We start from the raw sequence: 15,123 nt of genomic DNA, 5'->3' as shown, positions 1-15,123 counted from the left end.
TGGTATTTTTTTTGTTGCGTATAGACACTTCTATTGATTCTTGCATTTTTAATGAAGATGTGTAATTTTTATCCACCATTCAAAAGGAGAAATAAAGAGAAAATTTAATATTCACGATATTCTTGAGTCACGTACACATATTTTCATTGCGTTTATATGGTACCCTCATTTTTTTTAAATAAAAGTTTCTGTTTATGCATTTCCTTCAAATTCAACGACAAATGTGAAAAATATAAATTTCCAAGTCAGTGCATATTTAAACTAACATTGACCATTATTTAGTGCAAACAGAATAATTAAAGAATCACCCAATGATATTCGATCTATATCGAGTTATAGATTAAAAATAAAAGATTTCTAGAGTTTGATGGAATTGAAAAAAATAAGGCAATATTTTACAAATTTTGGTTCATTTGTAAAATATTGCCTTATTTTTTTTCATAAAAATCTTTTCAAGACTATAAAGAACAAACAACAAAAAAATATATATATCGTGGGAAAAAACTTATACATTGTTCGTTTACCTCAAAAACCATATTCAGACTAACTTTGATTTAAATATTTAAAAAAAAGTATGTTTTGACAATCAACTGATTTTAATGTATAATAATAATGATATTATTGCTGCAACTATAAAACATGTATCGATTTTGGTTATCAATGTTTGAATTTTAGGTCAGAATGCATTTCAAAATAAACATCCATAGAATTAATCGGCTCGGTTGGCCTCTCCTTTCTGGATAACCAAGGATTCTGGTTAAGTGGCGATGAATCAATTCATATTTATTTATACAAATTATTATCAGTATCGGTCATGGCCTCAAAACGTTTACAATATATTTACATAAATGACGCTTCGTATACACACGCCTTATATCACGTTTGCTTTAGATGATTAATATTGACTACTACATTTCAAAAGTTTAATAATGGCTCAATGTCATGGGTTGGATTTTTTGGGAGGAAGTGAAAGTCAAATTCGAAGTTAACATATTTATTCAGAAATGTTAAATTTGCTTATTGATTGTCAAAAATCTATCACGAGCCTGAAATAGGATTGTCTTATTAGAAGGACTATTTAGCTGAAAGCGCTGTATATATTTTTTTAACGGCAATACCAGGCGGAAGGGCAAAAGCGCCACTTTATGATAAGTGGTCACCACTGCCAATGTACATTGGTAAAAATAACAATCATTCCTTATATTACCAATGAGCCACCGATCTTGGGAACTAACTTAAGTTCCATATGCCGGTAGTAGCTCTGGCTCACTCGCTCTACAATCCGGAACAAAAAATCACAAAGTATTGCTTCTTGGCGATAGAATATTTGAAGCACCCAGTTGGTGTTGCATGAACCCATTGTTTCGTTAAAAGTGTCCTGTTCTATATGAAAACAATGAGTTAAAGTAGTTAATTGAAATTTTAACACTTTTTCTTGATCTGTTAAGATTATAGGCTATAGTGGGACCAGCACTAGTTCGAAGTTAGAGTTGGATAAGTGGTCACCCTACGAGGCAAATTATGAAACACGGAAATTCAATTTTGTTTGTTTGTTTTTGGGAGCAACAATTTTCTCATAAAAACTTTACGTTTTAGAGTATTGGCACTGTTTCTTCGAAAACGTTTATTAAGCTTTCATTTATCTCAAGAAATATTTAAAATATTATACACTAAACTATATATATGTTATTTATTTACTCCGTTATTGTGCAGAGAGTCTCGGGTGAAGTCTTTAAATCAAAGTAAAACTTAAGTAGGTACACATCAGTTTGTTCTTAATGAACTTAATTCAAGTGCCACTATGAAAAATATCTGCACAAACTGTAGTATCTGTAATTCTATAAATATAATTCTCGGAAGTAAATTGGACCAGCATTTAAGTATTTTGCTTGGAAACAATATTTTCCTGTTTTGATATGTGATTCAAATTCGTATCATTGTTACTAATTTGTAACGAGAAAGTTATGAGACAGCGCGTGATGATGGATCGACTGTCGAAAAGTTATGGTACTTGTTCGAGGCAATGTGAGAACTAATGGCAGGATTATGTTAAAGGCATCTAAAATTCTAGCTGTTTAGTTTAGCTGCTTGAAAATCTGAATACGAAATTTATGATGATTTACAATAGGTATTTTATTCTGATTCATCTTCGACCAAACAGGAATTAAATTGAAAAAGCAAAAACTGATAACATTCAAATTTTTTTGGCATCGTTAGATGGATGGTTATTTTATGGAATAGGTTGGTGGACGAGAATATGGGCCATCTGATGGTAAGTGGTCACCATCACCCATAGACAATGACGCTGTAAGAAATATTAACTCTTCCTTACATCGTCAATGCGTCACTAACCTTGGGAACCAAGATGATATGTACCTTGTGCCTATAGTTACACTGGCTCACTCACCCTTCAAACCGGAACACAACAATACTGCGTACTGTTGTTTAGCAGTAGAATATCTGATGAGTGGGTGGTACCTACCCAGGCGGCCTTGCACAAGGCCCTACCACCAAGTGAAAGTATGTAGTAGTAAGTAGCCTACGTAATTTTAATAATTTCTTACATATCCATTGCGCCGCCCAACAATGGTAGCACCATCATCCTCCTGCCCCAATTCTAATTTTATTTAGGGTCGGCACAGCATGTTTTCTTCCATATTTCTCTGTCTGACGTCATCTCACAAGTAACACTATTTTTAGCCATATCCAGATGGCACATAGCTAAGATGTAAATAACACATGGCATAATATGTGCATATAGTTACACTGTCCGTCCAAACTGGAGCAAAACAATACATAATATTGCCGTTCGGAGATATATTATGTGATAAGTGGGCGGTAAAGTCAAATATATCCTCAGGGAAGTATTAGCTGAACTTGAAACACGTTTTTCACTGCAAAGGGCAACGACCTCTGACATTGAAATGATTTGACTTGGATGTCTGTAATTTGCGTAACAAACCAGATCCAATGATTACATATATTAAAACTTAGCTAAGAATTCGTTAGGTGACCGTAATTATATCTGCAGTTAGCTGATGACTTTATATATTTAGTTTATAAGCGTTTGCAATTATAATGGCGTATTCAAGTTTGAGTTTTTATATGCAATTAAATAACAATCAAGTAACGCAATAAAGCAAAACTAAGAACATGTTTGTTATGTATTCAGATTTAAATATTTTATATATCATTGTTATTTATATCTCAAGATTTATGTTAAAGAATTAGCAAAGTTCAAAATATTATCTACGGAATTTTTTGCTATTGAAACGAATACTATTTCCACGGGAAGAATTTATTGAATTTACTCTGTTGGGTGTTGTTTGTTTACTCCTCGTATTTGTACAGTAATTGTCACTGATACCATCAAAATGATCAATATTATTGTGAATATTCGATCATAATTTATTGTACTGTGACGCAACTGTATACGTATTAAGATAATAAAGGGAGTCTCGAGATCCATAATCTGTATTAACGCCGTATATTTTTAGGGTAAGGTACTAAGTCGACAATATACCTATGGTAGACCAAGGAGGTATATTTTTAATAGGTTCACGCCACTGGGAGGTCCCGGGTTCCCGGCCGAGTCAATGTAGAAAAAGCTAAATAGTTTTCAATATTGTCTTGGGTCTGGGTGCTTAATAACACAAGTGTTTAGCTACTTACATTGAGATCAAATGTATGTGATGTTGTCCAATATTTATTTACAATACCGTATCTGTCAGTTCCCTGAAATATTAGGGAATACTATATACTACTTATTTTTTTTATATTATACGTATAGGCATATGACTCTACTTCACCTGATATCTTGGTGGTAGGGCTTTGTGCAAGCCCGTTTGGGTAGGTACCACCCACTCATCAGTTATTCTACCGCCAAATAACATTATCCTGTGTGAAAATTAATGTGTTTTTTATTATATCACAAAATATATCCATGTTATCCACATCACAAAAGGCGTTATAAAATAATAATAAAGTACTGTTTGCATTGATACTGCTGTTATTATTATTGACGCTAAGTTTGTTGGCTCTCAATAGTTGAGTCATTTGTACTACAAACCTTGAATTTAGATTGTGTTACGTCAATCAAAGCCTCATTAACCAGTGTACGGTCCACTTAGAGATGTGAAAGTTACAATATCGATCATGACCCCTGGGGTTATTGTCCACTCCTAACACAGATATTACGCTCAATTGAAGGAAAAACGGCATACAACAACAACAACAACAACAACAGCCTGTAAATTCCCACTGCTGGGCTAAATCCCTCCTCTCCCATTGAGGAGAAGGTTTGGAACATATTCCACCACGCTGTTCCAATGCGGGTTGGTGGAATACACATGTGGCAGAATTTCTATGAAATTTGTCACATGCAGGTTTCCTTACGATGTTTTCCTTCAACGCTGAGCATGAGATGAATTATAAAGACAAATTAAGCACATGAAACAGCGGTGCTTGCCTGGGTTTGAACCCGCAATCATCGGTTTAGATGCACGCGTTCTAATCTCTGGGCCATCTCGACTCTAATTTTAATTCTTGGTAAAACAACCATAATTAACTATAATGACATCATATGTATTCAATTTATCACGTGGTCAACAAGTGACTTGTTGTATTGAATAATTCAGATGAAAGTGAAGTTCGAAATCGCTTTAACACTTTTCAAATGTACTTTGTGTCTCGCAGGCCTAATTTTGTCGTCAATCGAAAAGTGATTACATAGTTTTTGTCTTTTATCACGTACTTTAAAATTTTTATCTTGAATACTTAACTGCATTTCTAACTTCACTTGTTTAAATAAAGATAAGCGAAATGGGACTTCACCTAATGGATTTTTTATTTGAAGATACTTAGATAAAATACATAAAGATTAAGGAATTCTTTCGATAATAATAATCATAAAAAGTAATAATATAATAGTTATGGTGTATGGTTCTAATTACGGCTCATTATGCCCAGAACTTTCCTTTAGGTACTAAATAAACTTACCATATGTAATTCTAGTTATTATATTTGAAATTTTTCTTTTTTTCAACCGACTTCATAAAGGAGGAGGTTATCAATTCGTCTGTATTTTTTTATGTTTGTTACCTCATAACTATTTACTGGGTGGATCGATTTTGATCTTTTTTTTTGTTCACACCGGCTCCAAATATAACAATAACTATAACTACGTTATATAAGCGTAAATCGACGTTTAAGTAGTCTAATATTTTCATATCATTTTACTTAGGAGGACTCTAAAAAATATGTTGAATTCGTAATTATTTTTATTACTTTTTAGTGCATATTTATTATTTTTAAAATATTGATTTGTTTGAAGTCGGTTTTTCTTTTTGTTAAAATTTTTATTAATTATTTGGACGAAAACGAATCGATAAATTTATAATTAAAAAAAAATATGATTATCTCTTTTATAATAAGGTTATACGATTCAGCTTTAGCTGTACCTTCTTAACACACGAATGAACCTAACCAGATTGATGTTAACGCCACATAACAAATAATTAGAGTATTTAAAAATTATGTTAATTATTATTATCAAGTCCTTGTATAAAAAAATGTGATCTATCTTTTAGCCCAATCCCATATTTTAACTAATGATGATATTAACTCTAAGGCCGATGATATTACATAATTAGAAAGTAGGTGTCAATGGGATCTATGTTTTTAGAATATCAAATTCATTGTATAAAGGCGGTTTAAAGTTGCTTGACATGCATAGTTTAAAATCGAACTGGAAGTCATTGTAATGCCAACCGCCTTAATAGTTCCAACTAAGGTTAGAAAATTGTTCGTGTAATATTTTGTATGGATAAGCGCGTTCACAATTTGTCGTATTCGTAGATGGTTATCAACTGCGTTTTGAAGTCTGGAGGCCAGAGTTAATGCAGCTAAGAACCTACCCCAATAAAGTCTATCAATCAGAACACATGTATACTGTCTATTTTCCCACTTAACATAACGTAGCATTCATCCTGTTCGGGACTGTGGTAGAAGCGGTTTGGATGACGTCATCATCAACATAGCATAGACCCGATAGGAAAACCCGACGAGATTGAAAAGAGTTAAACGGCTATACGCGCTTTCACGGGGATATCTACTATTCTTCCGTTAAACGTTACTAACATTTTTTTTCTAAAGAAAAACCTAAAAACTTATTATGGACTGGAGCTGGGGTTAGAACTAAAGATCTTGATGTCTTTAGCCCTATCTCACCCCGACCTCACTAGACTAACGAGTTAGTCAGTGTATTAATGATTAATAATACCTAAACATTGGTCAGCTGTTACAGAAAATTCACTGTGAATGGGATCAGTACATAATTCGTTACATTTATCGTAAACAAAATTTTAAAGTAACTTTGCGTGACAGGATTAGTTTAAATAAATCAATGTCATGTGCCCTCGTAACAGCACGTAATCCATACCTAATGACCTTATTTATCAATGGTCGATAAGGGACGCGACACACGTATCCATATGTTAATAATTTCTGGTCGACTTTACTCGGAATTGTTTGCGTATGGTATAATTGTTTAAATAAAGATTCAATTTAATTCAATGGTGGCAGAACTGTGCAATCCATTCTGCATCGTAGAACTCTCTCATACATTCAACCACTCAATAGCAATAGTTAGTATTGTATTGAACCAATGTCACTAAAGATACAAGAACTATAGAACCTTATCTCCCAAGTTGGTAGTGCATTGCCTATGAAAAGTTTGGTAAATATTTCTTACAGAACTTTAACTAACATATATCTAAAGCAGTAGAGACGACTTACCATCAGGTGGTAAGACAGTAAATTAAAGGTAAATATTACATAACATCAGACCCTTAGAGACATGCATGAAACAGAGTATTGGTATATTCAGGTGTCGGTGAATAGCGAATGGTTTCTATCAATATGAAAATCTTCTGATAGATGCTTGGAATAATAAGTGTAGTTGGAATATGAAATAAGTAATTATGAGACAGATTAAAAGTGATTTCCATGAGAGAAAAGAGCCATTTTGGAAACATAATAGTGGTACAACTAGAAATGCTAACTAAAACTATAATGGAATAATATAAACTTATAATGTGTTATATAATCAACGTGGGTATATAATAATATTATACGTAGAATTCAAGCAAAGATTTAAGGTGATGTATATAACGTTGGAAAAAAAATTATGAAATGCGGAAAGAAACAAATACGTGCGTATAAGTCTGTGGTTTTATAAGTTTGAACATAACGGTCTCAAAATATTAACGTACCGTAAGCTTTCATCAGATTTCAAAGATTTACATAGTTTCTAAATTAATACTGTTGTGCTCTCCCGAGGTTTATACCGCCCACGACAATCGATCCGTCACGTTGTATTGAATTAATGAATACGAATAAGGATGATCAAATATTGAAATTGACGTATACAATCGTAATGGATTTTATATGTAAATCTTTTTGAGACTGTTTCTATAAAATATTTATTTATGATATGTAGAAAAGAAAGGTTATGCATGCATTTTCTTTATAAGTAAATTATATATTTGTGCTTTGTCTATTAGTACGCAGCGCCGGCCTTCAGATAGAGATTGTCTTTCAGCGGTCCTTGGTTCTCGGCCATAGAGTCGTCACTGTCACAGCCTTGACCGATAGTTTCAGCATGTCTAAAATAATGTCACTTTAACTCTAAAAATAAAGTGCCTTTGGTCATAGGAATTCCCGTGATGCAGCGTCGCTTAACCAGACATGTACTATTTTGTATGTAATTTTTTGCAATATTTTATATACTGCCTTATAACATTTTAGTATCAGCTTTGTTTTTTCGTTTTATCCCAGAAATATACGATGATTTGTATGATTTTACGCAAAAGTGTATGTACGGTATTACTATGTGTTCTATGTATTGTGATTGGGTTAGGCTAACTAGTTAGTGGCCATATATAAGGCAATCTGATGAGATTCTGAGAACATGCCCTGAGAACGGTACTTTAAAAAATTTTTGGTTTATTTATCGGAAAATCATTCTGGAAGTTGGAAGTTCACCTGTCTCAGAATCAGAAAGTATGCAATATCGTTGTTCCTGGACTCTTTCTGGTCGATTCGGATTTGTCGTACTATCAGACTATGAGAGGTAAAGATTAGAGGGTGTATCTGTTTGCGCACACACCTGTGTAAATATGTTTTGCATGGTTAGTTAGGCCATTACTAGATGACCGTCTATATGTATGCAGGTTTCTAGAATAAAATGGTGAGCGTTTTCAGGCTGATGTATAATATTAAAAATTTTAAAGAAACATGAAAATAGGGTTCAAAACTTAATAGTTTTGCCAGTTATCAGTTGCATTTCTTATGGAACCGGTGAATGTTTTAGTCTGTTGGCTTTTTTCTTAGTAATTTTGTTCAATGTAAAAGTTCGTTGTATAATATGAGCCATATTCTAAAATGCGAAACTGGGACGTGTCGCTAGAAATAATTTATTTTGAAATTAAAATACTGAATTGCATTTGTGAATTCCTGCGACGGCCTTGCCTGTTTTTATTTGCGTTGAGATAGTATCTAAGATGTTTATTTTTGAAGTCAATCAATTCGTAATACAGTCATAAAGCGTAAGCATTGATATGATTTAATTCGAGAAAAGAATATCCTCGATAAAAAGCAAAGATTTCATTTAATTTGCCACGCTTAATATTCATTCCTTTTAAATATTTTCAATTTTGCCAATATGAACTTTAAGGCTTTGATATAGAGTCTATTTTTGAATGGCTCTGGGATTTTCACATGTTTCAAGAGCACAATAAACTGTTTAAAGTTTATTTTAATTGTCGCCGAGTTCGTGACGCTCATGTGACCGTCCGACGTGACAACACAAATAAAATTCTATTTTAAATATATCTATAAATAGATCAGTGAAAGAATCACAAGTGCGCTATGAATGTATTTTTGCTAATTATTTGAACTAAACAGGAAAGAAGGAGCTTATGACTCATTATATTTTTATGTTGTAATAGCTGTTATCTCTGTTTCAAACGGTACGATAAGGGTATATTTTATAGAAATTTTAGGCTTTTTATTAGGGAAATTTTCGGTTTTTTTTCTACAACATTATATGTATATGTATGTATAATATCTTTCTCTTGAATTACTCAATTTCTTGAACTGCTCTAAAATAGGTAGCGAAGTTTTAAACATCTAACTTTATAAACGATATAAAGCTTTTTTTTTATAGGGGTGTACAAAACAGATATAATCATAATAAATAAATACAGTGAAATATTAAGATATTAAAAAATAAAAATAATAATAGAATTAAACATTTATAGTTGTGTTATGTTATTGTAGTTATGTTATGTTATAGTTATAATAAAGAATTTTCCTGCTTGATGCCTGGGTGGTGACATACGGTGGTAGATCTGCGCTGATGCATACTATAATAAGCAATATGCATATTATAAAATCACTTATATGTGGGTTTTTATAAAAGGCATTCAACAGAAAAACTTCGCATACGAGCTAGCCCCTAGACCAGTAAGTAATAATTACAGATATGTTTAATAGTTACTTTTTGAGCAAGCTCGTCTGGGCAGCTACTACTGTGTAGGTATTCAGGTTTGAAGGGTGTGTAAGACATTGTAACTGCAGGAGTAAGGACCATAACATCGCTCCCAGATTGTTCGTGTATTGGTGATGTTAAAGACACAAAAGGTAACAATAATAATTTATTGACGCGAAAAGCAATTGTTTGCAAAAATAAGTTTATATGTGTGTGGTTACATTACATTACATTAAGTATATATAAATATTATTTTAAATTAGGAACTTTATTCATATGGTTTGGTTTTTCATAAAGAGGGAAAATTATTATCCTGTAAGGGGTTATTTATATAACCCGTAGTAAGGATAATTAGCATAAAGAGTAATATTTAAATAATAAACAAAAGTAAATATAAAAGAAACGTAATTATATAAGAGACAATGCGAAAAATTCCTTTATTTCCTTAAGGTCCAATTTTTGAGGGTAAAATTGGGGTTAATTGGGTCGATTTAAAATAACTTTCTCGCCTAAACCATTTTATAACAACACCTCACAGTATTATGATTAGATTACATTAATTTTTATTCTTGTATATCTATCTAACTCGCCCATTTTTAATTGGTTTTCCTTGCGCCGTGTCGTAAAATTGCAATTAACTTAGGTACATCTCAGTAGCACGTTGTGATAAATATTTATTGTTATTTCCAATTCGTCATTTCATCGTGTATTTCGTTTGTTCTCTATTAACCTTTAAAACATTTGTATCAATCTGTCAGACCGTTTTAACAGACTATAAATAACTAGTCTAGTCTAGTTCAGACTGTCTAGGCGATGGTAAAACCTAGATAGATGTTATATTATTCAAGTCTATATTGAGGATTTTTTTTAAATTAACAGCCTATAAATACAAAAATGCTTTTCCTTTTTTAAATATATTTATGTATTTAAAAAAAGAACTTTTTGTGTTATGAAACTAGACATTTGTTTTTCATAGAGCACATTCCTAATTACAATGATTAGCACTATCGCGGTGCCGTTAAATACTTTTGTTAGATATATGTAAATAATAATAAATAAGTTAAATATCAATATGTATAACCTTTTTGCACATCAACAACAAACACAACAATAACGATCTTTCAATGCGTTGCTTTATTGTTGGATTCAAGCATTGAGTTCAAATAACGTTTGTAGAATTATTTCACAATTAAATTAAATCCAATTAATTAATTCTTTGCAATAAAGCATGATTTAGGAAAACATGACACTAAATTTACACCTTTTTAAGTATGCAATGTAAACAATCAATCAATCAATTTGAAACACTAATAAATTATGCATAACTCTAGCGAAAACATTTGACAGTGTAGTGTTATTTTGCAATATTCAAGTTTTATGATTATTTAAACATCATATACGAATAATATTTCCAACAGTTTTTCATATAAATTTGTTTATACGCAGAAAATTATAATAGATAGCCCTTTAGGGAACTTTCTCAAATATAAACATTGAAATTATGCTATAAATTATATTATGACTGTAAATTTATGATGTTGAATTAAATGTGGCAATACTTGTGTTTATCAAAAGGTTGAGGTTGGATAGATACATATAACAATAATTTATTGGACATTGTCGATACAAAACATTGTATCGTAGGTACCCGATATGTTAGCGTGACCTCTGAACATATGTTTTATTAGTTTTCATATTTGAAATATATGTATATTGCTTTTAAAATGAGCATAGTTTATTCATAAATACGAATTTGATTTCATTTTCATTTTTGTGTTTTACTTTTTAAAATATGGCATTAACAGACGATTCGAGAAAGGGTTTTTGAAAGTGTGAACTTGTTTATGGAATTTCCTCAATTTTATAAAACGTTTTTATAGTTCTGGAGCTATTAAGATAAATAATAGAACTCAGAATAGTAGCGATGATAGATATGTAGAAAAGAAGACTTTTTTGAGGTAGTTATAATTAGTGGCAAAATTATTGTAAGATAATTGTGTAATTTATTGATATTCCTGTGAGGTATTTAGGTTATGTATTATTTATTTATTTAAAATTCTTTATTGCACAACACATGGAAAAAAGGGGAAATACAAAACATAAAATAAGTACATGGTGCGCCAAGGCGGTCTTATCGCTTATAGCGATCTCTCACAGACAATCTTTGGTGATAGGAGCTTAGAACGAAAACAGGTAAGGGAAGAAAAAGATACAGAAAAAAAGAGGAAAAGTACAATATAATAATATTTGTACTAAGGTATAGTAATAAACTACACATAACTACATCCCAATAGTACACACAAGAAATATAATATATATCAAAATATATATACATAAATATAAACTACATATACATACATACATACTTGCATATATTACTTAGATATGTATAGATATTCTTTTTTACACAAATGCTTAAAACTAAATTTTACCTATGTATGGTACAAACAAAAGTTGCATGAGTGCAATAGACGGCCTTATCACTAATACAGCGTTCTCTTCCAGGCAACCTTTTGGCAGAGAACTGATTGTAAAATATATGTGGGAAGGATTCCAATGAAGTTGAGATTATAAGCTTTATGCTTTCCGAAACATTATGCTTATCATTATTTCCAGGCAATATAAGTAGTTTTGCACAATATCTAGTTAATAAAATACACGTTTTTGGCATTTAAACTATAACAATAATAATCAATACATATATATGGGTAGATACTACCTTTTGAGATTTGTATCGAAATTTATTTAGCGTTAAAAATAAATAATATTTTAAACAATCAATAAACGACTAACCGTGTCACAAATAAGGTCATTTGTATAACAATATTTCAACCGCAATAAATGTCAAAATTTTTCTTTTCTAGATATAATTCCGGCTTGTTGAATGTTTAACAAAAGTTCCGGTTTCGATTTCCGGACGATAATGTTAATTGATATCCCAAAATTGCTCCAATTAAATTGCTAGGCTTTTATTTATATTTAATATATTAAATATCATGTCATGACATTATAATTTTTTAAACATACTTTACCCTCGATGCACTGAATTTTACTCATGTTAAAAAAATAATGAACTAATATTATAGAAGAGCTTTTTGTTGAATCTACATTTTGAACGTGTGTTGGCTTAGAATTTTTGTTCGGTATGTGTGAACTTTAAATTTCTTTGGGCATAATAAATTACTTATTAATTAAATGATATATTCGCATTATGCAAAGACTGTGGAGTAATGGAAGATCTTCTAAGTCTAAATCTAGACGTTTCGAATTTATTTAAGCCCGAAGTTATCAAAATTGTTTTTAATTCCTCAAGTGGCAAGTTTTCTTATATAACAGGTTTTTTACCACTAAACGACGAGTAAACGCACACATGGGGTAATGGAGATAAACAGACGAATATAAAATCCACCAAATGTATTACAATATCTTAAAACTTAATAAATTTTTGAGTTGGATGACTTATATTTATACTAGCGGATTTTTTTAATGAAACATTCTAGTTCTAAAATTTTACAATTATAGGGATGGGGTATTAATCGAGATAGACTTGCAACTCTGTAGTTATTTTGATTAACATTAACTCTGCAGCAAATGTTGAGTAAGTAGCAGATCGTACTCCTTGTAAAATGACAGGTGTATAGGAATATCTTTCCATACCGGTTACGACGCTTTCGTCAGTAATATTAAGCATAATACACAATGTCTGATGGGACTTCTGCCTGTAGTTAATATGATTTAATTTTACTATTTAATTATATTACGAGATAACATTATACGAAAAAATAAGATATATTTTTTAACGTCCATCAAAATCAAAAATTTACTTTATTGGAGTACATTTTTACAAGCACTTTTGAGTAATTCGAAGCTTACAACAAAGTTATCCTCGAGTTATTCGTTTAGCTTAGTTTGCAATGATAGCTCGAATGTTATAAATATTCAAGTTTATTTTATTTCAAAAAGTTTTCTACGAATCTTAAGGTAATTAACAAGATAGATATGTGTACACTTCAATAATAATTTAATTTCTAACAAAATTGAATTATTTAGTATTGAGTTGTTCTGGCTGACGTCACCAGACGGGTAGTGCGCATTATGTGAAAAATTATCATTTTAAAATCGAGATTATTTATCTTATACATGTGACTCTTTTATAGACATATGTCTATAAAAAGATCGAAATATTCTGAAATATAATACATACGTGTAGAAAAAACATTTCTTTTGATAAAGGACGTTGTAGAAAATGTCCATGGGTGGGGTGCATGTCAGTCGCCATGTTCCCATAGCCCCACCATTTTACGGCGCGGTGGAAACCCCTAGCCTTAAGCCTTAGCACGGGGCCCGGTCAGCCCCGGTTGAGTCCCACATACGCATCGCGGTCTCCCGATACGGGATCCGGGCGGGATACGTAAATGGATTTCGTCCTTGAAAAAAATAAAAAAGATGTCCATGGGTGGTTGTAGTCATTTCCATCAATGGATTCTGCCTTTTTGCAACCTATAAAAAATAATAACAACAAAACTTTTCGACATAAGATTTATGAACTCATCTCTTAAGTAGAAAATAAAGATAATAGGTATAGTTCATCAATGATCATGTTTTTCGTATTTGGAAAATTCATCGCGATTGCTTATCGAATGCTATCTTTAGGAAATAAACAGTAAACTTTGGAAAACAAGTGAATCATCGTAACTGGCAGTTTATTTCAGAATGATATTTATTTGCGTAGCTATTCACAGTATCTTATAACAAAACCACTCATATATTTTGAGTTATAAGAAGGTTTTCCTAAAGATATCATAACAACAACAACAACAACAACAGTCTAAATTTCCCACTGCTGGGTTAAAGGCTCCTTTCCCTTTGACGAGATGGTTTGGAACATATATCAGTGCAACATGTTGCCAATTTATTAAAATCAAATTACTAATTTAACCAACCTTTCATCTATTCAAAGAAATCCCTACTATTTACTCTACAGAAATGTATATATATGTAATATACAGTTACATATATTTATATCCCACGGAACCCCTAAATTTCCGTGCAATAAACCCTCACGATACTCGGAAGTCATTAATCTCGGCTTGTCCGAACAAAATTACAAGCCGCTAACCGAACGTCGGTAACTGGAGCTCGCTAAAGTATGATCGTGTATGAACATTTTTTCTTTTCGCTTTCTCATCCTCACCGTATTCCGTGGCTCGGCGGAATGCAGATAAGTAATTTCGGTAAAGTTTCCGATTTAACGGAAGCGTTCGACCAACCGATTCAGGGAAAAGGGTAACACTACTTTTTTGTAATACCATATACCAGTATTATTTTTTATTTACAAGATCCATGTACAAGATTAAAATTGAGATGAAGTAGAGAAGTGTGGGTGTTACCGATGATTTCATATTAGACTTTCCATGGAAACACGTCCTCGAACTATACGACAAGTGCTCTCAAGCAGTATTAGAGTATTACTTCTACATTAATCTATATAAAATAAATACTTATATATTAAAATTACTCGATAGTACCCTGTTGACTGCATTAACTAACATCTGCCTACAAACCCTTCCTCA

The sequence above is a fragment of the Vanessa cardui genome, chromosome 1 (genome assembly GCF_905220365.1).
Source record: "Vanessa cardui chromosome 1, ilVanCard2.1, whole genome shotgun sequence".
Taxonomy (NCBI): Eukaryota; Metazoa; Arthropoda; class Insecta; order Lepidoptera; family Nymphalidae; genus Vanessa; species Vanessa cardui.
The sequence above is the reverse complement of the archived record's forward strand: the minus strand, read 5'-3'. Positions refer to the sequence as shown.